This window comes from Neomonachus schauinslandi, chromosome 3, assembly GCF_002201575.2.
Source record: "Neomonachus schauinslandi chromosome 3, ASM220157v2, whole genome shotgun sequence".
Lineage (NCBI taxonomy): Eukaryota > Metazoa > Chordata > Mammalia > Carnivora > Phocidae > Neomonachus > Neomonachus schauinslandi.
This window is the reverse complement of record NC_058405.1, coordinates 149,694,961-149,722,450: the sequence shown is the minus strand read 5'-3', so window position 1 is coordinate 149,722,450 and position 27,490 is coordinate 149,694,961.

Below are 27,490 nucleotides of genomic sequence, written 5' to 3'. Positions count from 1 at the left end.
ACGCTTAACAGACTGAGCCACCCAGGCACCCCTCATGCTTACCCGAAATAAAAATTTTGATCTTCTTCCGTGCACTTCAGGCTTCTGTTCTCACTATCGTGAGTGGGCTTCCAGGAAAAACCTTTTCCTTCCTAATATGCTGCTCTCACCTCTTTGACTTCAGAGGAAAGTGCCCCACTCTCTTCTGTGTCATGTCATCTCAGCTGTGAGACAGACCTGCCCTTATTTCGCTGTTGCCCCCAGAGACCAGGCTGCACCATCAACAAGCTGAACAGAAGGTTGGGGAATAACAGAGGAGAAGGACACTGTAGTATGGCTGCTAGATTTGGCTGCCAGCTAAGCTTACCCTGAACTCAGGGAGGCTCAGACCCATTCCGAGTTTTTGCCTATTTTGTTCCCAACCCTGCCCAGCTCACTCCAACCGCAGAGGCAGGCCAGAGGTATCCACAACGCCAAACACAAACCCACAGCCAAGCTCCAGAGACGGGAAGGAGATGTTCCTCCCTTCAGTTCAAGGCCAACTTCTCCAGTCTTCACTTGTTAGTACCAGTATCTTACTACTTTTCCTAAGATGACAGACCAGCAGAATCGTGAACTTGTCCCATGGTTCCCAGTAGGGTAATGCATCAAAACACAATAGTCCAACATCAGTACATTCTAGATTATTCAACCTTATATCGCCCACAGATGTTGATAGTCCAGGCCTGGCCGAGCTCCTTCATGTGGTCTGTCTGCTCGCATGAGGTCTTGCGTGCTTATCCTTCGTGCAGTCTCCAGATTTTGCTTCTGAACAAGAATGCACACAAACCTCTAAGTGAATAAGGGGTACTTCTCAGGCACAGTATATTCTAAATTCACACTTTAAAGAAAAATGTTTATCTCTGGGAAATACAATGTGCAGAGATGCGATTCTTCAGATCACAAAACAGGCAGTCATTGTTGAATTATAATATAGAGATGTTTAGCAACTCAGAGTCACCAATTTAAAACAAGGCCTTTGCTTAAGTTGGAACACCTAAATGACTCATTCGGATTATTTTCCCCGAATAAAAGAAATTTCTGCCCTGAAGGTGAATTCCGGCTGCCATCTCTTGAGAGGATAAAACTGCTTATAGCTTTGAAGTCACTGCGCTTTTCTCCTTCCTCATGCAGTTTTCAAAAATCTTTAAGGCTGAATTTTAGTCCAAGCTCCCCCTTAGTTCTAAGTATGATATTTAATAGATTCTAAAACGCACTTATTTTATTTATCTTATTGTTTATATTTCAACCTCTCTGAAATCAGGACACATCTTACAACCAGTGGCTTCTCACAATCACACTCAGCCAAGCAGCATTCGTGACACAATTGCCCACATCCGTGAGAAATTAGTCAATCAAAACCAAGCTTGCTGAAAGTATAGTGACTCGGTTGTTTCTGTCAAGGTTGGACTGGACAACTGCACAGCTCTAGACAACAAGTCATTTGAGGATATTGGAGGTAGGAGTATAAATCTGTTTGGAAAACTTCCATGAACAACTTCCAGTAGGATCTATCAAGTTCCAGAATTAAAACTTGCATAATTGGTGACAGTGGTTTGGAAACAAGTATTAGAGACTGTAATGGAGCACTCTTTAAGAAATGCCACCTCACTCATGCTCTTCGTGACACAATGTCTATACTCTGTAGAGATACCAGTGACTCTGAATCCCAAGTGATTCAGAAGAACGAGCTTCTAAATGTGCAGAAGTTTTAGGGGCGCCTGGGTGGCTTAGTCGGTTATGCATCTGCCTTCAGCTCAGGTTATGATCTCAGGGTCCTGGGATCGAGTCCTGCATGGAGCTCCCTGCTCAGCGGGGAGTCTGCTTCTCCCTCTTCTTCTGTCCCTCCTCCTCCCCCTGCTTGTACTCTCTCTCTCAAATAAATAAAATCTTTAAATAAAGAAATAAATGTGCAGAAGTTTTAGAGAATAACCAATTTGTTTTGAATAATTTACCCTTTGGTATGCATGATAAAAGATTGTTTAAAGTATGGTGATTAACATAACATAATAAAATAATATTTAAAAAAAATAAATAAAGTAGGTTGTGGCATGTGACTAGTACTGGCCAGAGGGATATTGGTAGAAAGTGACTTGTGTTATTTCTGGATCAAAGCATATAAAAACCAGGTCTTGACTTTCAAATGACTTTTCTCTCAGCACAATAAACCCCAAAGCCTTTTAAAGAGGTGATGGAGACTTTATCAGCATATGAGTGACCTCATCGTAGCATGAAATAAACTTTCATTGTGTAAGCCAGTGAGGTTTGGGGATTATTTTTACTATGACATAAGCCTAGCAAACCCTTACTATAATACTATAATCCACCCGACAACCAATGATATCTTACATTTGATGAAATACCGTATAGGAATACTCAGTGGTAACTCAGCTGGTAAATGCTTAGCAACCTGCTCTCCTGGGGGTGGGAGGAGTCCGTGATTTGTATCATTTGCCTACTTTTGTGGTATAAATACTCCCACCATGGCCAATTTCAAGTTACCAATGTGATATCAGTCAGCTGGCTAAATTCCTGAAAATTTAACAATTGGTTCTTATGAACCACTATAAGCAGACTCCAGCATACCACTAGCCATATGCCACAAACATCTACCCAGTTAACATTTTTCTCATAGAATTATCTCTTGGTTTCTGATATCCAACTTCATAGTGTGATTTATGTATATATATATGTATATATATATATACACACACATATATATACACACGTATATGTATATATAGATACACACACATATATATGCCCATATATGAATAATTACATATATGTCATATATATAATATGTATTATATGTTATATATTATATATAGATTACAAATATATATATAATTTTTTGGATGGTGTTTTATGGGGGGAATGTATATTTACATACTCAAAACTCAATAGGACATTTTTAAAAAGCAATATGTGGGAAAAGAAATATAATTGATAGAAAGAGTCACGTGCATGCACTTTAAAAAGTGTGTATTGTCAACAAAGGTAATTTTTTCTGTCACTGGTACAATGAGAGGCATGTCAGCATACAAAGCAGCTGTTAAAAACGGTGTCAATTCTTTGATGATCAGCAAGCACTGTTTAGTCATTTTATATCATAACATGTACTATACACATTTTACTATGTTTTCATTACCTTTTAAGAAATTTGTTGGTGGTTTAGGGCTGATATGTAACAAGTTATCATTTTTCCCATTTAAAATAATGAGAAATAGGCTTCCAGTCAGCTTTGTTTATATAGAACATCTGATTTTCAGTAATGAATTACTGACATTAAGTGGGAATGTTGATTATATGAACACTAAGACCTTTAGCTCTCATGAGCTTTCACATATGAATTTAATGACATCCGTTTTGCCTGCTCAGAGAACTTTTTGCATGATTCTCGGTTTGTAATTGTGTTCTGGAAGGACAGTATTTCTGGAGAGCTAAGCTGTGAATGGTTGACGCAAAGAATTCTTACATTTCTGGTATAGATCAAATATATGGTATAACATTAGTTACTATCTCTTCTGAGGTGAGAAACAGGGTGGAATTCAATTATTTCTGACTCATCAATGCAAGATAAATAAGTAACCATTCAGAGAATGGTCAACCGTCTTGGCTGATTCATGTCCTCAAATGTTTTTTCTTTGGACCAAGACTTTCACCCTATGACCTTCTCAATCCTGGTAGTTAAAATGGGACTGTTCTCAGGACTCTTCCCAATTCTGCCACTTCTCCCCACTCCTTTTATCCTGAGTAAGGTCAGCTTGTGGAGGAAGCAGAGGGCTACTTCAGTCAGTCCTCTATCAAAATATACTTTTATACCTGCCGTAGGGTCTGACATATTGCTGATAGAGTTTATCTTTTTGTGTCTTGAAATTCTGGAGTTTCCTGGGAAAGGTCACACCTTAAATTCTTTACCATCTGATTCCTTAAAGGAGATTAAGAAAATTAGTTGAGGTCAAAGTCCTGAGAGAAAAGGTCAAAGTTCTCTCTTAGGGCAAGGCATGTTCTAAGAACGGAGAGACAAATGGGTAAGAGGGAACTATAACAAACTTCATCTACTTGACAGGGTGGTCTGGAATTCCCAAGGAGTCCCTGACGTTTGTCCTAATAGATCTTATATTATCACCACCTTAAGTAGACCCCACAGATCTCATACTCCCTCACATAATAAATTTTTGGCCAATAAAAAGAGCCTAAGTATGTTTTGTGGAGAGCATCTCAAGGCTTCACTCCTTTTATCCTACTAATTTAGTGATTCTGTGGGTGGGATAGAATTAAGTCTTATCCCCCTGATGCACTATGTACCCTTGCACAAGAAAATATGTGAGTACCTAGAATTCCCTGACAGCCTTCTTCTGCAGCCTTGCTTCTTTGAGGGGCCTGTGGACAAATGTCATCAGCATCTCCTAGAAACAGAGAATCTTCGGACCCACCCCAGACCTGCTGAATTAGTCTGCACTTTAGTAGGTCCTCAGGTGATTAAAATGCACATGAACATTTGGGAAACCTTATCAACAGTGCTTGGAAGCTACGGAGGCTCCAAAGACTTCCGTACCATCTCTCAAACAAGCACCTAGTGTGTATCTGAACTGGGTGGTCAGCAAACATCTGAGAGTTTTTTCTCTCAGTACTATGGGAAGTTGGACTGGATCGCTCTTAGAAACAGAGGCTATTCAGGAATGACTGATAAGAGTTCTAGCCTGTTTTGAGGCGACTGGGTGGCTCAGTAGGGGGCGCATCTGACTCATGGTTTCAGCTCAGGTCGTGATCTCTGGGTCATGGGATCGAGCCGCAGGTCAGCTCCATGCTCAGTGTGGAGTCTGCTTGGGATTCTCTCTCCTTCTGCCTCTCCCACTGGGTTGTACGTGCTTGCTCATTCTCTCTCTCAAAAAAAAAAAAAAAAGAGTTCTAGCCTGTTTTTATTGAGGACTTCTCCTTGATATATAGCATAGCCTTCTCTGTATTTTAATTTGTTTGGGGGCTACTGTGAAAGACTTGGGCCTCTAGGTCTCTCTGCCTTTAGGCCTCACATACAGCCTGTCTAATAACAGTGCTAAACACAGGGACAGTCTTTGTTAGTTGATCATTTAATGCCTTGGTTATTTCATATCTAAAGCACCTTAATATTTGAAATAATTCTGTGTTGTTTAAAGTACTGTATAATTCTAGAATTACAATGTCTCAGAGTTTTGCATAACTCTTCAGAGTATCTTAAATACACCTCTTATTTGCTGCTGGAGTTCCCCCTGAATACCCAACAGCAGGTCATCTTCCTTCTGGATACTTCTAATGACATGGTACCTCCTTCTATGGCAGTATCTTCTAGTTTTGAACGATTCTAAGTAGTACAAGTTCTTTCTCATACTGGATTAAAATTTGTCACCCATTGGTCTTTATAATTATTTAGTCATTGCAATTATTAATTCTGCACCACATTTCCCTCAGCCGGTTGATATATTCTTCCTTGTTACTAGGAAAATTTGGAAGCAAGCACAGAAATAATATGGTAGGTCTCCAAAGGCCATCAAAAAGCACATGATGAAATCAAGACTAGGAAGTATTTCTTTCTAATTTGCTGTTCCATTCACCAGACTGTCTGCCAAGAAAGGCTGTTCTGTGACCAACACTGTGATAATGCCCAAGCAACAACATCAGTCCCTGGGAAAGATCATGGATCAGGGTGTGGTAAAAACCCAGAAACTGTGTTCCTCCCTTCATGGGTCAAATATCTGGCAAACATCCCCGGGTAGGATCTGTGGCCAAAATCCACTGTGGGGAGCTGATCCCTTCCCATAAAGGAGATTTGACTCGCTGGCAGCTGGCAGTTTTCCCTTGTGGGATGGGTGTTCCTGGCACTCCATAAAAGTCCTTCCTTGCTCCTCACTCTTTTCTCTCCACCCCCACCCTCCACACCCTACCGCACACACCCTCCCACGCCTACATCAATAAAACCCCTCCCTAATGTACAGTGTGCACGCACACATGCCCCCACGGCTTCCTCTGCAAACACACCCACATCCCTCTCAGACACACACCCAGGCAGCACAGGCCGGCTGTCTCAGGCCCTCACCCTCTCTTCTACGAGCCTTTACCCACACCTGAGCCCCGTATCTCCCACCCGACGTCCTCTTCGTCTGCTCGCTTTCCTGACTTTCCTTCACCTCCTCCCAGCGCACTCGGCTCCGCTGCCTGGGCCTGGGAATGCTGGTGCTGTGATCCTGGGGTGTGCGTTTGTAATCTGGGGCTGCCACAAGCGGGAGGGGCAGCCTGCGTGTGCCTGCCTGTTCTCCCACAGCCAGGCCAAGACGGAGGATGGAAAGAAGCCAGCAGCTTGTCTATTTCTGGAAGCTACGAAGACTCTTGTTTTCCCCCTTCCCATAAACCCGGAGGAGCCAGTGCGGGTTCCCCAGTGGTCACCACCCTTCGTCCCTGCCTCTAACGCTGCGGCAAGTCCTCCCGTCCTTTCTGTGGAGGCTCTTCCGGCACAGTGCCTGCGGCGGCTCCCTCGCATCCTGCGCGGGAGGGCAAGTTGCTTGGGGCCGGGGACCCCACAGACCCACAGATGATAGAGAGGACAATAAAAGAGGGGAATAAGATTGATTCCATTTCACCAGAACCTTCGGTAATTGAAATATGTGTTAATCACCTGGAATCTACCTACAGAGACAACATTGAAAAAAACGCTCAATCAATGAAATAATAGAACAGATGAATTTATAGTGTTTCCATGCTGCGTAGTACCTGAGAGCTTCCGTAGGACTTAAAAATGTTCTTCCTGGGCAAATGATGTGCCATGTTGCCGGAGTTTCTTATTTTTCCTTGGGGAGGTGAATTTTCCTCTAGTTTAGCTAAATAAATGTTGTGAACAATGAGGGTCCTTTATTCCTTCCATTCTAAGAACACATGAATTCTTAACAACAGCTGCTGTTTACATGAACTAAATAGTAAGCATAGCCTACCACATTGCTTTGGACATTAAACAAGCAAGTGAGATAGATACTGTTTTTGTCCACTGGAAATGTACCATCTCAGGAAAGATTATATCAGTGGGACAGAAACAAAATATGTGAATAAATAGCCAGAAACAGCTCTGATCACTTTTTTTTCCCACGTTCAAAACAAAACAAGAAAATCAGTGAGTCCCTGCTTTCCAAAGAATAAAGTCCTAACATGTAAATTTGGCGTTCAAGAGGCTACCGATTTGAGTGCTATGCTCCTTTTCATCTCTGTCTCCCATTTTCCCCACCAATGTAGTGGTCTACACTCTGGACTCGCTGACTCCCAGACACACTGTGTACTTTCCCTCATGGTCTCGCGGCCAGGACTCCTGTCGTTTCCATATTGTATCCCTCACAGGTCCTAGCCATAATTTTGCAGTTGGTGAATAAACAGTTGCTGAAGGTAAGCTTCCTGAAAGCAGGGCAGTTATAATTAGGGCAGAATTAGAATTTGCAAAGCTCACTGAATAGAGAATACCCTCTTTGCCCATAAAGTGCATTTTTTCTTTATCATAAGCCATCACTCTTTACGCATTCTTGTTCATCAACACTGTTCTTTGCGTCGCTGTTCCTGCCCAACGATGTTAATATAGTTCATGTCTCTGGGAGGTGCTTATTCAGACGCGCATGTCCTGGCTTCACATTTATCTTTGGAGTGGGTTTTACCAGAGACTAAGAGGTTGCTAACACCAGTTGTATCCAAAACACAAAAAACAAGTCAGCACAGCACAAGTAGAGACTAGAATCAGACCCCCCCCCCACCATAAACTAGGTAATTCACCCTCATTTCACTATGTTGAAGAAATACTGTCTTCAGGGGTGTATAAGCATTCACACGTTTCGTTTATTTCTTCCCTCCTAGGGAATAACTCCCATCTCCCATCCTCTTAATGTTTAGCTGCCTTTTGTTGCTTCCTGTTTTATTTAACATCAGTAAAACGTGTTACCATCAGGACTGCTTTCCATCAGCAAACCTTGGAGGTTGGTGCTAGTTCTAGAAATCATTGTTTTCAGCCTTCTGATTCAAATAATTTAAGAGTCTCATGATAAGGACAACCTGATTCAACAAGCTGTCAATAATTTTCCATGGCAATGAGCATTATAAAATGTAAATCACATATTCCCTATAGTAATTGTGAATATAAATCACTAAAATTCACAGGGGGGGGCATCTGACTCATGGTTTCAGCTCAGGTCGTGATCTCTGGGTCATGGGATCAAGCCGCAGGTCTCGATACTTTTTTAACCATTGATTTCAAATTTTGCCTTTCTCCTAACCAACCCTTTTTAAAAACCAGTGTCATATAAGAGAGCAATTTTAATTTAATCTTATTTGACCATTTTATATAAAGAGTTAGAGGTACTAACAAACTGTGAAATGACTCATAAAGGAACGATGAGAGAGAAGAAAAGATTTTGAAAACTCCACAAACTGGATAATAAAGTCATGAACAGATGAAAGCGTTTAAAAAAAAGTACCTTTTTTTTTTTTAACCTTGAGTATAACATTGCAAGGAAATTCTTAGTAAAGCAAAAAAGTTTTTAGAAAAAAATTAAGTTTATTAGACCAGATACTTCAGAATTGGGGTTTTAAATAAAAAAAAATTGAAAAAAGATTTGGGGGGGGGGGGGGGGGGGGGGGGGGGGGGGGGGGGGGAGAGGACCATTTGTTGGGGGCTGGTGGAAAACTACATTTGGGGAGCCATACTAAAAAGATGCAGAGCCCAGAAAGTAAATTAGTAGTTGCCTAGGGCTGGAGGAGGGGGGGAGGTTGGGAGTGACGGCTAAGGGGTGTGGGATTTCTTTTTGAAGTAATGAAAATATTCCAAAATTGATTGGGGCAGTGGATACACATATCTGTGAATATACTAAAAGTCATTGAATTGTAACTTTACATGGTCGAACCGTGTGGTATGTGAATTATATTTTAAACTGTTGAAAGAAAGAGAGTCCGTAAATGTTGGATTCATCTAATCTAACTCATTCTAATCTGACTCATTCCATTCCAGTTTTAAAGCCATTTTTTCCTTTCATAAACACATAAATTATAACTGCTCTCAGGTATATTCAAGCCAAGAAAAATGTAAAAGGTACTGGGGTTCATGAGGATTCTTTTGGGGAGCAAGCAGGGGCTTGAATAGCAAGCTACTGAACCTTTGACTCAATTTCTGTTTCTCTTGCAACAAGTTTAAGAAAATAGAGGTTTTACTGCAGGAATAAATGCAAAGTTCATAAACAAAGATTGTAGAGGAACACAGAGCTGTAAATAATAATAGTAATAATAATTAATAATAATAATAAAATAATGCCAAAAAATTCCAGAGACAAGGAAGAAAGATAAAAATGGGAAGAAATACACCAGGTTTGAATCCCAGCTCTGCAACTTTCTAGCTGGATGATGTTAGGTAAAACACTAGCCATTCCGAGCTTTGTTTTTCTCCTTTTATAATAGGCAAGGTTGTTCTGAAGATCAGAGGTAGTGTATACAAATGCCTGGCATATAGATGGCTCTGAATGAATGGTAGTAATTATTATTGTAAAGGACATATATTGAGGATCTTCCATAGGTCCAACATCTTAAGCTTACTATTTTATTAATCCTGAGTAAATCTGCAGTAGTCAGAATAGGCTACATTATGTGGCAATAACAGAATCCTAAAGTCTCAGTGGCTTAAAAAAAAACAACAAAGATTTATTTTTTACTCATTTTATGTATCCATCACAGGTTGGCTTGGGGCCCCTCTCTGTGCCATGCTTATTCTAGGACTCATTTAAAGAGCTAGGATGGTCCAAAATACTTCTGATCACATGGCAAAAGGAAAAAACAATGTGGCAAACCACAAACGGCCTTAAAATGCATACCTGGTAGGGCGCCTGGGTGGTGTAGTCGATTAAGTGTCCGACTCTTGGTTTCTGCCCAGGTCATGATCTCAAGGTTGTGAGACTGAGCACCACATCAGGCTCAGCACTCAGCTCCAAGTCTGCTTGAGATTCTCTCTCCTTCTCCCTGTCCCTCCTTGTGCTTGCACTCTCTCTCCCTCTCTCTCTCAAATAAATAAATAAACCTTTTAAAAAAATGTATGCCTGGAGATGGCACATGTGACTTTTGCTTCCATATCACTGACTAAAGAAAGTCATATAGCCATTATCTTTTTTTTTAAAGATTTTATTTATTTATATTTGACAGAGAGAGAGAGACAGTGAGAGAGGGAACACAAGCAGGGGGAATGGGAGAGGGAGAAGCAGGCCTCCTGCCGAGCAGGGAGCCCCATGCGGGGCTCCATCCCAGGACCCGGGGATCATGACCTGAGCTGAAGGCAGACACTTAACGACTGAGCCACCCAGGCGCCCCTAGCCATATCTATCTTCAAGGGAGCAGGGAATTACATTATTAACATGTGCATAGAAGATGATAAGGCAAGAGTATTTGTCAATAGCCTTAATGATTACCACACAGTCTTATAAGGGAAGTATTTTTATCCTCAATTTTAAAATAAGGAATCTGAGGCACAGGGAAAGTAAGTACTTGCCTACAGTTAAATAGCTAGGAAACCACAGAGTAAGACATTCAAACCCAAGTCTTGTGTCTCCTGGTCATTCCAGCCAGACCCTGAAAACTGAAAATATTCTACCTACAAGATATGATATTTGAATATGTCTCTCTCCCCACAGTCATAGAAAAAAAAGTGTGCACATTTCCTTTGGGAACAAATTGGTACTGCCTTCTCAGAAACCAGTTTGGAATGAAAACATTAAGAATCATAAACTGTTCACACACTCTTTTGACCTGGTAATCCTAGTTCTGGGAATTTATCCTAAGGGAATCATCTCAAGAAGATGAAAAAATTATAGTCATGGAAAAATCTATTGTGACATTGTTTAGAACAATGAGGAACTAGAAAGAGTCACATTTTCAATAATAGGAAGAGTTAAAGAATTTATTGATTATACATTCAATAAATTATTATAAAGCTATTTGTTTTATAATTATGAAGATCGCATCGTCATGTTAAAAAAAAGCTTTTGATATAATGTTAAGTAAAAAGCAAAATAAAATAGTTTTTACTATATTGCAACTATGTGATACATTTGTGTGGCAAAGACTGCTAACACGCTCCATCTTTGTTCTCTCCTTCCTTCTTTCAGTAATAGAACCCCACCTCTAGTTTTAGCCTACCAGAGGGACACCCAGCTATGGACCACATTTCCCAGCCTCTCTTGAATCCAGGTATTGCCATATGAGTAGGTTCTTGCCAATAGGATAGAAGCAGGAGGAGTGTATGCAGTTTCCCACTTTTTGCCCAGAAAAGTGCTGAGGTGCATGTTCTCCATGCATTGTTTATTTATTTATTTTTAAGGTAGGCTCACACCCACCATAGAGCCCAGTGTGGAGCCCAACGTGGGGCTTGAACTCACAATCCTGAGATCAAGAGTCAGACGCTTAACCAACTGACCCAGGCACTCCCTCCATGCCTTATCCCCTCCCACTAGAAAGGAAATGGCAACCACTGAAGCAGTTGTCTTAGGACTAAAGATTAAAGCCATATGTTAATGGAAATATGAATTTTTTTCCTAGAACTTCCTTAGTATATTTTTTATTATTAAAAAAAGATGAAAAAGTGTTTTAGCATAGTTTTAGTGCAACTAATCATCAAAATTTCACTTAAATATTGTTTGTCTAAAAGGAAAATAGATCCTCTCATATTTGTGGAAATGTCTGAGGAAAATCTCTGGGGAAAAAAAACCCAGAAAATAATAGGAATACACAGGTAAATGACATTTTTGCCCCAATCTGGGTAATTAAAATTTTAAGCAGCCAGAAATTACTAGGGAGCATAACTTGGATGTACTGTAGTAGGCAAGGCTTGCTGCAATGTTGGGAATAAGGATAGCAAGAATCTGTACGGACCTGTGGCAATAGGAGACCAGCTGACTGCGGGGCAGGTGGGATGGGCTGTCATCAGTACAGTCCACAAAAAGAAAGAAGTGGGAGAGGGGGAGGAGAAAAAAGACAAACCAGTTATGGTTCAATTTGATCAATACCTAACTCCTTTCTCTTAACTTTTTTTTTTTTTTTACGATTTATTTATTTATTTGAGAGAGAAAGAGAGCACAAGCAGGAGGGGCAGAATCTCCAGCAGACCCCGTGCTCTGCATGGAGCCTGACACAGGGCTCCATCTCAGGATCCCGAGAGCATGACCTGAGCTGAAACCAAGAGGCAGATGCTCAACCAGCTGACTTACAGAGGCTCCCCTCCTTTCTCTTTCTTAACATTACTATGGAACATAACATTTATTAGCTCAAGTAAAGCCCTATGGTTTCACTCCAGGGATCACCATTTTTAAGTATCTACAAATGCAAGATCAGGAAAATATTGCATACCTAGAAATTCTTAATAGAGAATCAGATTGTCATAGCTATGTAAGATTTTAAAGAAAAAGATTTTAATTTAAGTAAAAGATTTATTAATAGCTAACATTTGCTGAGTACTCACTATATGCCAGACACTACTCTAAGTACATTACATGTATTAACTCATTTAATCCTCCAAATTTCTGTTAGATAGGTACTATTATTTTTATCTCCACCTTATGGAAAAGAAAACTAAGGCACAGAGCATTTAAGCAATTTTCTCAAGGTTACACAACTAATAAATGGAAACCAGGCAGTCTATTTCAGAATCTGTGCTTTTATCCCCAGCTACACTGTCTTAATCATGAATTATTAAACCCAGAAAAAATAAGTAATCGGGACTTCAAATAATGAATTTGCTAATTGGTCTTCCTTAATGCTTATGTCAGCCTTTCTTACAGTATATATTAAATAACTACTCGACAGATGGTTTTGTTTGAGATTAATTACATGGCAGTTACTAAAACATGTGAAGGCTACTGTTTGCCTACCAAATAATCATTCTTCTCTAACTCATAAAACTCCTATTTTAAGCTTGACATATTGCTGACTAGCTAAAAGACAGTAGTTTGCAACCATGCTTGCAGCTATGTGCTCATGTGACTAAGTTCCTCACGGTGAGACCCAAAATGGAAATAGGATGGTAACTTCTGGGAAGTCTTCATAAAAGGAAAAGGGCACACCCTTCTCCTTCTCCATCCTACTTTTTGGGGTGTGGATGTGCTCGTTTGCAATCCCTGAGCTGAGACTCATGCCTTACCAGTGTAAGGCCAAAAGCTGAAAGCAGCCAGATCTTTGATGATGATGAAACCACATGCAACCCTTGGGCTAACTTACTCCAGAATTCTTTTTACAGGACAGAGTAATGATCTAATTGTTGAAACGACTATCTTGGGGTCTCGATTAAATTACTTGTAGCTAAACTTACTATTCCAAACTTATACATGAACCTAATGTTAAGTAATTTCCATTCAGATTTGGGGGGCATAAAAAAATCGTTTAAAGGTATGTGAATTTAACTACTTCTCTTACAAACTTAATATGGAAGCAACTGAAAAAGACTTTACCTAAATGATTATCCATCCTTATAATGGATTTTTATGGCACCTGTTTAAGGCAGTGCTTCCGAACCTTTTTCATGACATGGCACTCAAAGAAAAATCATAATTGTACAGTACTATATGAAATAGTTAGGCTGCTCTTGGCCAGAGGTTACTGATCCAGGGGGCCTGCCTACCCCCAAGAAATGTGAGGATCAATTTCTCAATCCCTCACTCCTAACCTGTTCACCACAGCCCAGCTTTAATGTCCATTCCACAATGGACATTCCAACCATTCCAGATGGTTGCCTCCAGATTGGTTCTGTTTACTATTAGATAAAATTTGAATCTGGAACCCATTCAAAAATCATTAAGGCATGAGAAAAGTCAAGTGAGTAAACTATATATTGCATTTTATTGTTGAAATAATGGATAGATTGTAAGGTTAGTTAGATTACACAAAGGGCATTTCTTATTTCACCTAGGATTTTTTACCTTTTTTTTTTTATAGAAAGTGCATGCAGGGGGGTGAGGAGGGGGAGCAGAGGGAGAGGGAGAGAGAGAATCTTAACATGGGGCTCCATCTCACAACCCTGAGATCATGACCTGAGGCAGCAAATCAAGAGTCAGAGGCTTAACCAACTAAGCCACCCAGGTGCCCCTTTGCCTAGGATTTTTAAAAAATGACTTCATTATGCATGTGTACACTGAGTATTTTTTTCACATCCAAGGTGTAATGGAAGGGACCTTGTGAGTCCAGGAAAGAGAGGGGTTTCAAAGAATGAACTGATACTACTGAAAACTAGTGCCCTGGTTTTATCTGTAAGAGGAGAAAAGGAAATGTTTATTGATCATTTTCAATCTACCAGGAGCTTCCAACTCCTTACCCTTTGTAAGGAAGACATTGAAGATTTTAAAAATTAGGAACCTAATCAAGCAAGTAGCAGAGCTAAAATTCAGTACTCTTCCTAAGTGTCTACATGCCTGGATTCATTCTTGCAAGTTAATTGTTATTATTTAAAATTGTTCTCCAATGTAACCTCCTCACAAGTTTACAAAATCAAATAGGGTTTACAGTGAAGATCAAATCCAGTCCCTCTCCTCCAAAGGAAACCACTCTCAAGCTTTTCCCTTTAGCTTTTAAGATGGTTGCCTCCATATCTCAAAAATAATATGCCTGTATTGTCATTTTTCTTTCTAGAGTTGTGTATATTTTCATCTAAGTTATAAAGTACAGAGTTTTAATAGCTAAATATCTCTTCAAAGTCTAAAGGAAAAAAAGCAGCCTCTTTCCCTGTCTAACCTGCAGGATCTGGTTCTATTTCCATTCCTAAAAGCAACCACACTCAACTCTTTCAGCCATTTCATCTGGTATTTATCTCTAAATTTCTACTGCTATTTCTTGATTTTTCAAAGTTCCATATATTATCTGTGACTCCCTTCTAGGGAAAATATGGATTTAGTCCCTTATAGCTTCCTCTAATTCTCCTAATGTAGTTATATCACAATGTTTTTCTCAAGTCACTGATCAGCTTTTACATGATTAAGATGATGTATTATTTAAGGCTGAGGCATGTAATATACTATGATTATATTGCTTCTCTGCATACAAATTTGGATTCCTAGAATTGATGATTATCTCATTTTATTTGTATGCTTACTTTTCTATGTACCTGTCAAAAGTAATTCTTTAAGAAAACAAAAATACTAATTCAAAAGGATAATATGCACCCCTGTATTTTTCATTGCAGCCTTGTTCAATAGCCAAATTATAGAAGTAGCCAGAATGTCCATCAATACATGAATGGATAAAGAAGATACGGTACACACTTTTATTCAACATAGTACTGGAAGTCCTAGCCACAGCAATCAGACAACAAAAAGAAGTAAAAGGGATCCAAATCAGTAAAGAAGAACTAAAACTTTCACAATTTGCAAATGATGTGGTACTGTATGTAGAAAACCCTGAAGACTCCACCAAAAGACTATCAGAACTGATAAATGAATTCAGTAAAGTCACAGGATACAAAATCAATGTACAGAAATCTGTTGCATTCCTATACACTAATAATGAAGCAGCAGAGAGAGAAATTAAGAAACCAATCCCATTTACAGTTGCACCCAAAATAATAAAATACCCAGAAATAAACGGAGATGAAAGTACTGTACTCAGAAAACTATAAAACATTGATGAAAGAAGTTGAAGATGACACAAAGAAATGGAAAGACATTCCATGCTCATGGATTGGAAGAACAAATGCTGTTAAAATGTTTATACTACCCAAAGCAGTCTACACATTTAATGCATTCCCTATCGAAATATGAACAGCAGTTTTCACAGAACTAGAACTAACAATCTTAAAAGACCCTGAATAGCCAAAGAAATCTTGAAAAAGGAAAAGAAAACTGGAGGTATCACAATTCCATACTTCAAGTTATATTACAAAGCTGTAGTAACTGAAACAGTATGGTCCTGGCATAAAAATACACACATAGATCAATGGAACAGAATAGAAAACGCAAAAATAAAACCATAATTATATGGTCGGTTAGTCTTCAACAGAGGAGGAAAGAATATGCAATGGGAACAAGTGGTGTTGGGAACACTGGACAGCAACATGCAAAAGAATGAAACTGGACCATTTTCTTGCACCACACACAAAAATAAATTCAAAATATATTAAAGACCTACCTGTGAAACCTGAAACCATAACAATCCTAGAAGGGAGCACAGGCAGTAATGTCTCTGATGTCAACTGTAGCAACATTTTTCTAGACATGTCTCCTGAGGCAAGAGAAGTAAAAGCAAAAATAAACTACTGGGACTACATCAAAATAAAAAGCTCTGCCCAGTGAAGGAAACAATCAACAAAACAAAAAAGCAACCTACTGAATGGGAAAAGATATTCGCCAATGACATAGCTGATAAAGGGTTAGTATCCAAAATATATAAAGAACTTCTACAACTTAACACCCAAAAAACAAATAATCTAATTTAAAAATGGGCAGAAGACATGAACAGACATTTCTCCAAAGAAGACATCCAGATGGCCAACAGACACATGAAAAGTTGCACAATATCACTCATCATCAGGGAAATGCAAATCAAAACTACAAGATATCACCTCACACCTATCAGAATTACTAAAATCAACAACACCAGAATCAACAGGTGTTGGCAAGGATGTGGAGAAAAAGAAATTCTCATGCACTGTTGGTGGGAAAGCAAACTGGTGCAGCCAATGTGGAAAACAGTATGGAGTTTCCTCAAAAAGTTAAAAATAGAACTACCTTACATTCCAATAATTACACTACTGGGTATTTACCCAAAAATACAAAAACACTAATTCAAAGAGATATATGCACCCTTGTGTTTATAGCAGCATTATTTACAACAGCCAAATTATGGAAGCAGCCCAAGTGTCCATTGATAGATGAATGGATAAAGAAGAGGTATATATATATATATATACATACACACACACACACACACACACTGGAATATTATTGAGCCATAAGAAAGAATGAAACCTTGCCATTTACAGCAACATGGATGGAGCTAGAGTATTATGCTAAGCAAAATAAGTCAATCAGAGAAAGACAAATCCCATATGATTTCACTCATGTGGAATTTAAGAAACAAAACAAGCAAAGGGCAGAAAAAGAGGGAGAGACAAAGAAACAGGCTCTTAATTATAGAGAACAAACTGATGGTTACCAGAGGGGAGGTGGGGGAGATGGGTCAAATAGGTGATGGGGATTAAAGAGTACATTTATCATCGTGAGCACTGTGTAATGAATAGAATTGTTGAACCACTGTATTGCACACCTGAAACTAATAAAACACTGTATGTTAACTACACTGGAATTAAAATAAAAAACTTTTATATGTGTTGGCTAATTGAATTTAAGTTAAAAAAAAAAAAAACTTTAAAAAACCTAATTCCCTATTCTTCTCCAGAAATGTAAATCTCTTAATACATTCATGTTTATGAAAGATTATATATATTTCTTCATTTTCTTGGGGACATCCTGCTGCAGCCCTTTGTCCTCTTGCATCAATCTGAACTTGTTGCTCTTTAGGCTTCTTGAAGAGCTGCTGCACCAAGTCACCTTCACAATTACCATGTGGGTTCTCTTTTCATCTCAACTGTGATGGATCCCCTATTTCTTAGATCTGATGTCTTTCTTCTTCTTGTTTTTTCCCCTTATTTTTCTAGATCATCCCCTGTAGTAGCTTCCTACAAAAGATACACAAGGGGTAAGTTTCCTGAATTCTTCTGTATCTGAAAATGTGTTTATTCTGCCCTCACACTTTGATAGTTTGGCTGGGTATTACATTATAGATTTAAAAAAATGATCCCTCATAATTCTTAAGGCATTGCTCCATTGCTTTTTCCAGTCCAACATTGTAGTTGAGAAGTCTCATGCGTACTGATTCCTACTTTGTTTTTTTTAAGATTTTATTTATTTGACAGAGAGAGACACAGTGAGAGAGGGAACACAAGCAGAGGGAGTAGAGAGGGAGAAGCAGGCTTCCTGCGGAGCAGGGAGCCCGACGCGGGGCTCGATCCCAGCACCCTGGGATCATGACCTGAGCTGAAGGCAGCTGCTTAACAACTGAGCCACCCAGAAGCCCCCTGATTCCTATTTTACAGTCATTTGTTTTTCTTTTTCTAGAAGCTTTTTTTTTTTTTAAGATTTTATTTATTTATTTGACAGAGAGACACAGCGAGAGAGGGAACACAAGCAGGGGGAGTGGGAGAGGGAGAAGCAGGCTTCCCACAGAGCAGGGAGCCTGATGTGGGGCTCGATCCCAGGACCCCAGGACCATGACCTGAGCTGAAGGCAGACACTTAACAACTGAGCCACCCGGGCGCCCCATTCTAGAAGATTTGAGATTCTTGCTTTATTCCCAGTGGCTGACACTTCTCAATGATGTGCCTTTTTTCATTTGTTGTGCTGAATACTTGTAGGCACTTTCAATTTTGAGACTTATGCCTTGCAGTTCTGGGAACTTTCTTGTATAATTTTTTCTCCATTTCTTCTTTTTCTGGAGCTACTTCTAGTCAGATATTGTACCTACTGGACTGAATCTCTAAATCTCATATCTTTTCTTTCTCATTGTTCATCTACTCATGTTTTGGTTCTGTTTTCAACAGATTTCCTTGACTTGATCCTCTGATTCTTCTATGAAATTTTTTTTTTTTAGTTAATTTCTAAGAACCCTCTCCTTTTTTTTTTCTTAATAGTTCTCTTATCATAGCATTCTGCTTTTATTTTACGCATAAAATCTTCTCATAATTTTTGAGATTATAAATTAGCATATAAAGAGTGATGTTTCAGGGCGCCTGGGTGGCTCAGTCGTTAAGCATCTGCCTTTGGCTCAGGTCGTGATCCCAGGGTCCTGGGACTGAGCCCTGCATCGGGGCTCCCTGCTCGGCGGGAAGCCTGCTTCACCCTCTCCCACTCCCCCTGCTTGTGTTCCCTCTCTCGCTGTGTCTCTCTCTGTCGAATAAATAAAATCTTTAAAAAAAAAAAGTGATGTTTCTATTCTCTACCTTTTCCTCTTGTACTCTCTGTTTTTCATATTGAGTTCTCTCTTTTAGGTTAGAGGTTACTTTACATACCTGGTGGTCTTTTTTTTTTTTTTTGTCCATTTATATTTAAGAATAGGGTGCTAAAAAGCTGATGAGGGACTCTGTGTGGGTGGATGGGGTTACAGAGTGATGGGCTTCACTTTTGGATTGTGGAGAAAACATTTGTTTCTTTTCTGAGTCAGTTTAGCTTCTCAGAAAACACTCCTCTAATTTCTTGCCAAGGGAAGTGACTTGTAAACATTTTTGACAATAAGAAGTGATTTTCCATCATATCCCAGTCCTCACACACATACATAAACATAAAGATAAAAAAATTTTCATAAAAAAATCTTTCCTTTTTCTACTTGTAATGCACTCTGATCTTTTTTACTGTGTCTACTGCACGTTCTTGTCTTTAATGTTTGCGACAAACCTTGTGATGTACCATTCAGATCCCCCACAATGAAGGACTGGTTGTCCAGCCGCTGGGAGTGCTGCTAAGGGGCCGTCTTCAGCTGTCAGTCCTCTCAGGGATTGCCTAAGTGCAGAGAGCTGCCATGCCCAAGGTCATACTCCCTGGGATGCCCACATCCAATGTGGGGGGATGTAATAATTTGCTAGGGCTGTCATAATAAAATACCACACCCTGGGTGATTTAAACAACAGAAGTTTATTTTTTCACAGTCCTGGGGGCTAGAAGTCCAAGGTTAAGGGATCAGCAGATTGTTTCCTCCTGAGGTCTCTCTGCTTGCAGGTGGCCACCTTCTCACTGTGTCCGCATACAGCCTTTTCTCTATGTGCCTACCCTTGGTGTTTCTTCCTCTTCTTCTAAGAACACTAGTCACGTTGGAGTAGGGGTCGACCTTGAGGGCCTCATTTTAACTTGATCACCCCTTTAAAGACCTTATCTCCAAATAAAGGAGAAAGGGGATGAAGGCCTGGCCATCTTGGCCTGACTTGGGACAACTCTGAAGAGCCATTCTAACTTTAGTACTTCCCATGGGCTTGGCTGAAGATGTCACTGGTTTGATTCATAGTTCCACTCTTCCCTCTGTCTGATTCTGTTTCCTTCTTCAGGTGTTGATACCAAGGGCATGCCCTAATAAATATTCTGAATCCATAACTTTGTTTTAGAGTCTGTTTCCTGGGGAACTCAATCCATGGTAATGTTGGTTATGACCCATTAAACTGATTTCATAGTCCACTAATCATAACCGATTTCATAACCCACAGTTTGAAAAACATTGGCTTAGGGGCTGGTTGCTTGATTAACAGTTCTTTGATTGTGTGGCAAGGGAGAGAACACAGATAATCCAACCATTCCCAGTATCAGCTTCTAATTCAGTTCACTGTTTAATCTCCATGCCATATCCATGTCTTCTATCAGGCCTGGTTTCTCTGATGCCCAGGCCTTTGCTACCAAGGTCTCCAGGAAACAAACCTTCTATTTCCTCCTGGGAGATAGCTTGGTACGAGTAGCCTGGGTGCTGATTTTCTGTGCCTAAGGGTACAAAGTAGTTGACTGTTCCTTTTCAAGCTTTTAACTTATCTCCTGCTTTACAGGGCACACCTCATTCCCACTCTACCAAATCTGGTGATCCCAAGTCCTGCCTCTTTCTAGTTCTTCAAGGCAAAATATCTTGCTTATCTTCAGTATGCCCCACTTTGCACACTTTAGATTGTAGCTTCCTCTCCCATTGGGCCAGTTAACTCTTCATCATTCTCTTTCCATCAAATATCTGTTGAAATCTCTCATCTATTTCTATCTCCTCTTCTTGCCTCTACTGAGAGGAGATAAATGCCTAGGTTCATTTACCATCTGTAGCTAGAAGCCAGCAACTAGACACTTAGTGGCGGTTGTTATCACTGCTGTGGCTGCAGGATGGACAGGGAGGTATCTGTTTCTTGCTTTTTGCACCTTGCTTGCATCTTTTTTTTTTTTTTTTTTTAAGATTTTTTATTTATTTGACAGAGAGAGACACAGCGAGAGAGGGAACACAAGCAGGGGCAATGGGAGAGGGAGAAGCAGGCCTCCTGCAGAGCAGGGAGCCCTATGCGGGGCTCTATCCCAGGACCCTGGGATCATGACCTGAGCCGAAGGCAGACGCTTAACGACTGAGCCACCCAGGCGCCCCTGCTTGCATCTTTTTATGCAAGGAGCTTTTTTTTTTTTTTTTAGGTTTAAGATTTTTCACCTACTTATTTGAGAGAGAGAATGAGAGAGAGAGCATGAGAAGGGGGAGGGTCAGAGGGAGAAGCAGACTCCCCGCCAAGCAGGGAGCCCAATGAGGGACTTGATCCGGGGACTCCAGGATCATGACCTGAGCGGAAGGCAGTTACTCAACCAAGCCACCCAGGCTCCCAAGGCAAGGAGCTTTTTATGCAAGGAGACTTGCTTTATGTGAGGATATAAAGTTAAATCCTATAGAGCTGTAATGTAAAAGTTCTTATGAGTCATGAAGAGCTCTAAGATTAAAAAGAGTACAAGAGAGAAAGTGATGAATGCATAAAAGAACAGATGCAGTGTTGTGAAAATTTAAAGGAAAGTGTTGTCATATTCAAAATAAAGAGTAAATTAATAGTGTATATAAAGTAGAATAAAATTGCCCCTAGGTCTTAGTGATGACAAGAGAAATTACCAGGGACAGGAAGCAATTTTCCAGTCATGGACTGAGTGCCTCTATATGTCAGATATGGTACTACACCTCAGAGAGATTAATGAAAAGGAGAAAAGGTCCCAGCCTTTCTTTAAGGCATTCACATCAATTATAATACTGAAAAAGCCAAATGACAAAATAAACCATACCAACACAAATTCAATTGCATGCTCCTTATTAAAACCCACTATTACGTTCATTTTTCCTACTAAAGAGTGCATTTGTGATATTGCGGAATACATTCTGTTCACAGCATGTAGTACATTAACTGAACTCTATGGAAAGATGAAAATAGTTGTCATGAATGGAAGAAAATCCGGCATCTTTCTAATTCTTCATACTGGAAGGTTCAGGAATGACTCTTTAATGCTGGAATTTAAGGCATAGCAACATAACGGTGAGGATGATTTGGGGAAAGCTTTTCTGGAGGCCTTAAAAACACGTAAGTAGGGGCACCTGGGTGGTGCAGTCAGTTGAGAGTCTGACTCTAGGTTTTGGCTCTGGTCATGATCTGAGGGTCATGAGATTGAGCCCTGCATTGGCCTCTGTGCTGAACATGGAGTCTGCTTGAGTTTCTCTCTGCCCCTCCCACTCGCGCTCTCTCTCCTTCCCTCTAAAATAAATAAATACATCTTTAAACAACACACACACACACACATAAGTAGCAGAGCCTGGCCTTTCTGCCTCCCCTAGGGCTGGCTAGTCCCACAGAGTGGGGGTCCTTAGCAGGGTTTTGATGAGTGGGCTGGCCCTTATTTCTGGTATTGGTTCTGGAAGAGCTCAGGCATGATTCACATTCAATTAATCTTGTCAGGGTGCCTATTGGTTTCAGCTAAAGCTCAGACACTGTCACTGCAAATAACCATCCCAGGGAGCCACTGTCTCCTTGGTACACTCATTCACTTCAAAATGGGAGTAAAACATGTTAATTTGGACAAGAGAGCATCTGTTTCCACTGAAAAAAGTTACAACACTCAAAGTGCACATACATTTTGGTAGAGTTTTCAAAAATAGAAAATCCAATTATTGTATATGAGGGAGTTTTGAAAAAATAATCTAAGAATAAAAGAATTGTTTCTCAACTACTCCTTTGTGGATAGAGCTTATTAATTAAAAAAACAAACCATAATGGTCATTAGAAAAAGCATTCTTCTTCCCCCACCCCCAGGCCATTATTGTGGTGTGGCTGCTGAGCAGTGGGAGTATGAAAATGTCTACCTGGACGAAGGAGAGAAGGTGAGGGGGTGGATTTGTGGGAGAACAAAGGAGAGGGTGGGTGGTGGGCCCCAGGTACTGAGCACTTGTGTGGGAAGAGGCTGGGCTTCTGAGTTAGCAAGGAGTAGGAGACCAGGTTTGTGTGGGTGATGAGGGGGCCCTGAGGAGAAAACAAAGCCATTTTACAAATGTGAATGTCTTAGGAAAATATCCGTAAGATGGTGAAAAGAGCATTGGAAAACAATTCAGTAGCAATTCTAATTTTAAAAAAGCAAAGCTTGCTGATAATGCCATCTTACAGGTAGTCATTTTGAATTTTAAAAATTACCCTTTTCGAAGAATGTTTCTGGTTATATGTAGCTTTCAGAGGGATCTCGGAATTGCCTCCATAAACAAGAGTGGCCCAGAGCAGAGCAGAGGAACCAGTCGAAGGTTCGTGGTTGAGGTGAGCTTATATTTTCCATCTAAATCAAGGCTGAAAACCCTAGGAAAAAAGGGACACTTTTCTTTCCTTATTTGTTAGCCAAAAGCATTTATATTAAGTTTCTTTTAAAAACTATACTTGGGATTTTCTCAACATCTACTTTAAAGTCTGAAACTGAAGCGCAGACTCATATAACATTAGGGTGAAGATGGATCATAGAGCTCATCTTAATGAGCAGCCAAGCCACGTTTATGGAATGAGCTAAACAGACTCAGCTGCACCGGACTTGGCGGAGAAGCGGATGGAAGGCCAGTAACCAATCAATCAATCAGCAAACAAGATGGGCTGAAAGGGCACTGGCCTCACCTGTAGCAGCCTCCAGAAATAAATGTGGAGTGTTTGTGACTCCACGTGGACTGGCAGCGTGGAACAGAGTAGCGAGCGCCCACTCTGGTGCTGCAGTGCATTTCTGTGGGCATCTGGGAGGAGGGCTGGAGACCCCTACTCCTTGGTAGAACAATGTCAGCTTCCTGGCCTGGAAGTAGCCTTATCAGAACAGAGCCTCGCCAACGAGTTTGCATCATTTCTACTGGTCTTTGCCTTTGTTTTCCCTTTGAGCTAATTTAGGTCTGCTGGGCTTGCTTCTTGCCGAACTTCCCAATGTGCAAAAGGACTGTTTGAATTTTCTCTTTTCAGTCAGCTCAGTGAATCCCAATTCAGAGATTTCTTGTCTTTCCCAGCTGTTTTACTGATATCCTTTAATTACCCTTTAAAAACTAGCTTTTCATGCAAAATGTTTCTATGTGTTGAGGACATCCAGTCAAGGGCAAGATGAAAGAGTTGAGCAGCAATAACTACACAGTAAAATAAAGACTAAGATCCTCTTATTTTTTTAAAAATATAGTTAGTAGCCTCCAAGACTAGGGCCACTAAAATAGAAAATATATCTACAATATAATTAAGAAACTGAACTCATTATATTGTGAGAACAGCTGTGATGTTATTTGTAATTGTGACATTTATTTGGTAGACTATTTAAATGCCTGTATTTGATTTTTAAGAAATAGAGGCACTTGGGTGTCTCAGTTGGTTAAGCATCTGCCTTCAGCTCAGGTCATGATCTCAGGATTCTGGGATCGAGCCCTGCATCTGGCTTCCTGCTCAGCAGAGAGCCTGCTTCTCTCCTACTGCCCTTCCCCCGCAGCTTGTTCTCTCACTCTCGCTCTCTCTCACTCTCTCTCAAATAAATAAAATATTTTTTTTAAAAACTGGAGGGTGTTATGCTGAGCAAAATAAGTCAATCAGAGAAAGACATGTATCATATGACCTCACTGATATGAGGAATTGTTAATCTCAGGAAACAAACTGAGGGTTGCTGGAGTGGGGGGTGGGGTGGGAGGGGTGGGGTGGCTGGGTGATAGACACTGGGGAGGGTATGTGCTATGGTGAGCTCTGTCAATTGTGCAAGACTGTTAAATCACAGATCTGTACCTCTGAAACATAATGCAATATATGTTAAGAAAAAAAAGAGAAGAAGATAGCAGGAGGGGAAGAATGAAGGGGGGAAATCGGAGGGGGAGACAAACCATGAGAGACGATGGACTCTGAAAAACAAACTGAGGGTTCTAGAGGGGAGGGGGTCAGAGAATGGGTTAGCCCGGTGATGGGTATTAAAGAGGGCACATTCTGCATGGAGCACTGGGTGTTATGCACAAACAATGAATCATGGAACACTACATCAAAAACTAATGATGTAATGTATGGTGATTAACATAACAGTAAAAAATTAAAAAATAAATTAAAAAAAGGAAGAAAAAAACATATTTGGTGATATGGGCTGAATTGTGTCCCATCCCACCTCTCCCGCCTCCACCCAAATTCATACATTGAAGTCCTAACCCTTAGTACCTCAAAATGTGACTGTATTTGGAGATAGGACCTTTAAAGGGTTAATTAAGGTACAATGAGGTCTTATGGGTGGGCCCTAATTCAATCTTATTAGTCTCCTCAAAAGAGATTAGGACCCAGACACATACAGAAAGAAGACCATGTGTAGACACAGGGAGAATTTGGCCATCTAAAAGTCAAGGAGATTTCTCCAAAGAAGACATCCAAATGGCCAACAGACACACGAAAAGATGCTCAACATCACTCGGCATCAGGGAAATACAAATCAAAACCACAATGAGATACTACCTCATACCAGTGGCTAAAATTAATGGCTCAAATTAATAAGTCAGGAAACGACAGATGTTGGTGAGGATTCGGAGAAAGGGGAGCCTTCCTATACTGTTGGTGGGAATGCAAGCTGGTGCAGCCACTCTGGAAAACAGTATGGAGGTTCCTCAAAAAGTTGAAAATAGAGCTACCTTACGACCCAGCAATTGCACTACTGGGTATTTACTCCAAAGATACAAATGTAGGTCTCTGAAGGGGCACCTGCACCCCAATGTTAATAGTAGCAATGCCCACAATAGCCAAACTATGGAAAGAGCCCAGATGTCCATTGACAGATGAATGGATAAAGAAGAAGTGGTGCTTTTATATATATATAATATATTATATATAATATATATATAATGGAATATTACTCAGCCATCAAAAAATGAAATCTTGCCATTTGCAACAATGTGGATGGAACTAGAGGGTGTTATGCTAAGCTAAATAAGTCAATCAGAGAAAGACAATTATCATATGATCTCACTGATACGTGATAACTGAGAGTTGCTGGAGGGGAGAGGGGTGGAGGGATGCGGTAACTGGGTGATGGACATTAAGAAGGGCATGTGATGTAGTGAGCACTGGGTATTATATAAGACTGATGAATCACAGACGTGTACCTCTGAAATCAATAACACATTATATGTTAATTAATTGAATTTGAATTAAAAAAAAAGAAAAGTCAAGGAGAGAGGCCTCAGAGAAACCAACTCTGTTGACATTTGATCTTGGACTTCTAGCTTCTAGAACTGTGAGAAAATAAATTTCTGTGGTTTAAACCACCCTGTCTATGGCAGCCCTAGCAATCTAGTACATATGGTCTTCATTCTGTGTTACACGTCACTTTCAAGGGTTCTTTGAGAGAAGAAGGCGGTTCACGGCAGAGATCACCCTCTTTTACTTCTGGAGTCTTCTCACATAGGGTGATTGGAGAAGGGGACAGGCTGCAAGCGAACGAATAATACTGAGTGGGGCAGAGAGGATCCAGACCCTGGGAAAATGGTGGTAATGGGGTCTGGGTACATCCCCTCCTCTTCCTGCCCAGTAGCAACTTCTAATCCTCCTGGAAAAAGCATTAAAATGTTCTTAATGAGTATAGCTCTGTTCCATTTGCAATATTAATGCAATGTATAAATTCTCTGGATACCTGTCACATAAATGATTAAGATTTCAAATTTTTAAAAAATACTAATGATATTATAACAAACAAATATAGTATTTCAGTACTTAAAAATCACTTGGAATATGAAAAGTGATATTTAGATCCCTAACTCTATCCAGAACTCTGTCCATTCAATTTATAGTTGACAGGATTAAGTCAACTTAATAGCTGGACCTCCTACATACCTTAACAATGAGCTACGTGAATGAACTGAATTCACAATAAATCCATGGCACTATAAAACAACAGCCAAATTTAACCTTTTTTTGGTTGGAAGTTAATAAATATAAACTCCTTGCCCAAAGTAGGCTCTCAACAAATATGCATTGAATTAAAATAGGTGATATCACCTAAAATCATGGTGTCACCAACACGTGGCATATTTGTCCAGAAGTTCAAAGATTTAATGCAGATGTCCAATTTGTTTTTGAAAGAAGGTGATCAGTAATGGAGAGCAAATGCCATATTTTCTTTAATTTTGAATTATGTGTACTGTTAGGGTATAATTCTCAAAAAGAGAAAATGACTAACACGCAAATAGTAAATGAATATGTAGAAGGATTTGATTCAACATGTTAAGAAGGAGAGAGCAGCAAGATGCTCAAACCGGTTCAATGAGCACTTGCGGAGGGCGGTATATGTAGGCAGTTGGGTAAAGGAGGGACAAGTATGGTGTGATGGTGGCCACTAGCCCGCAGCCACTGCATTCCTTACCTGCCTCTGCCCACTTCTCCCAACCCTCTAAAGCATTCCTGTCC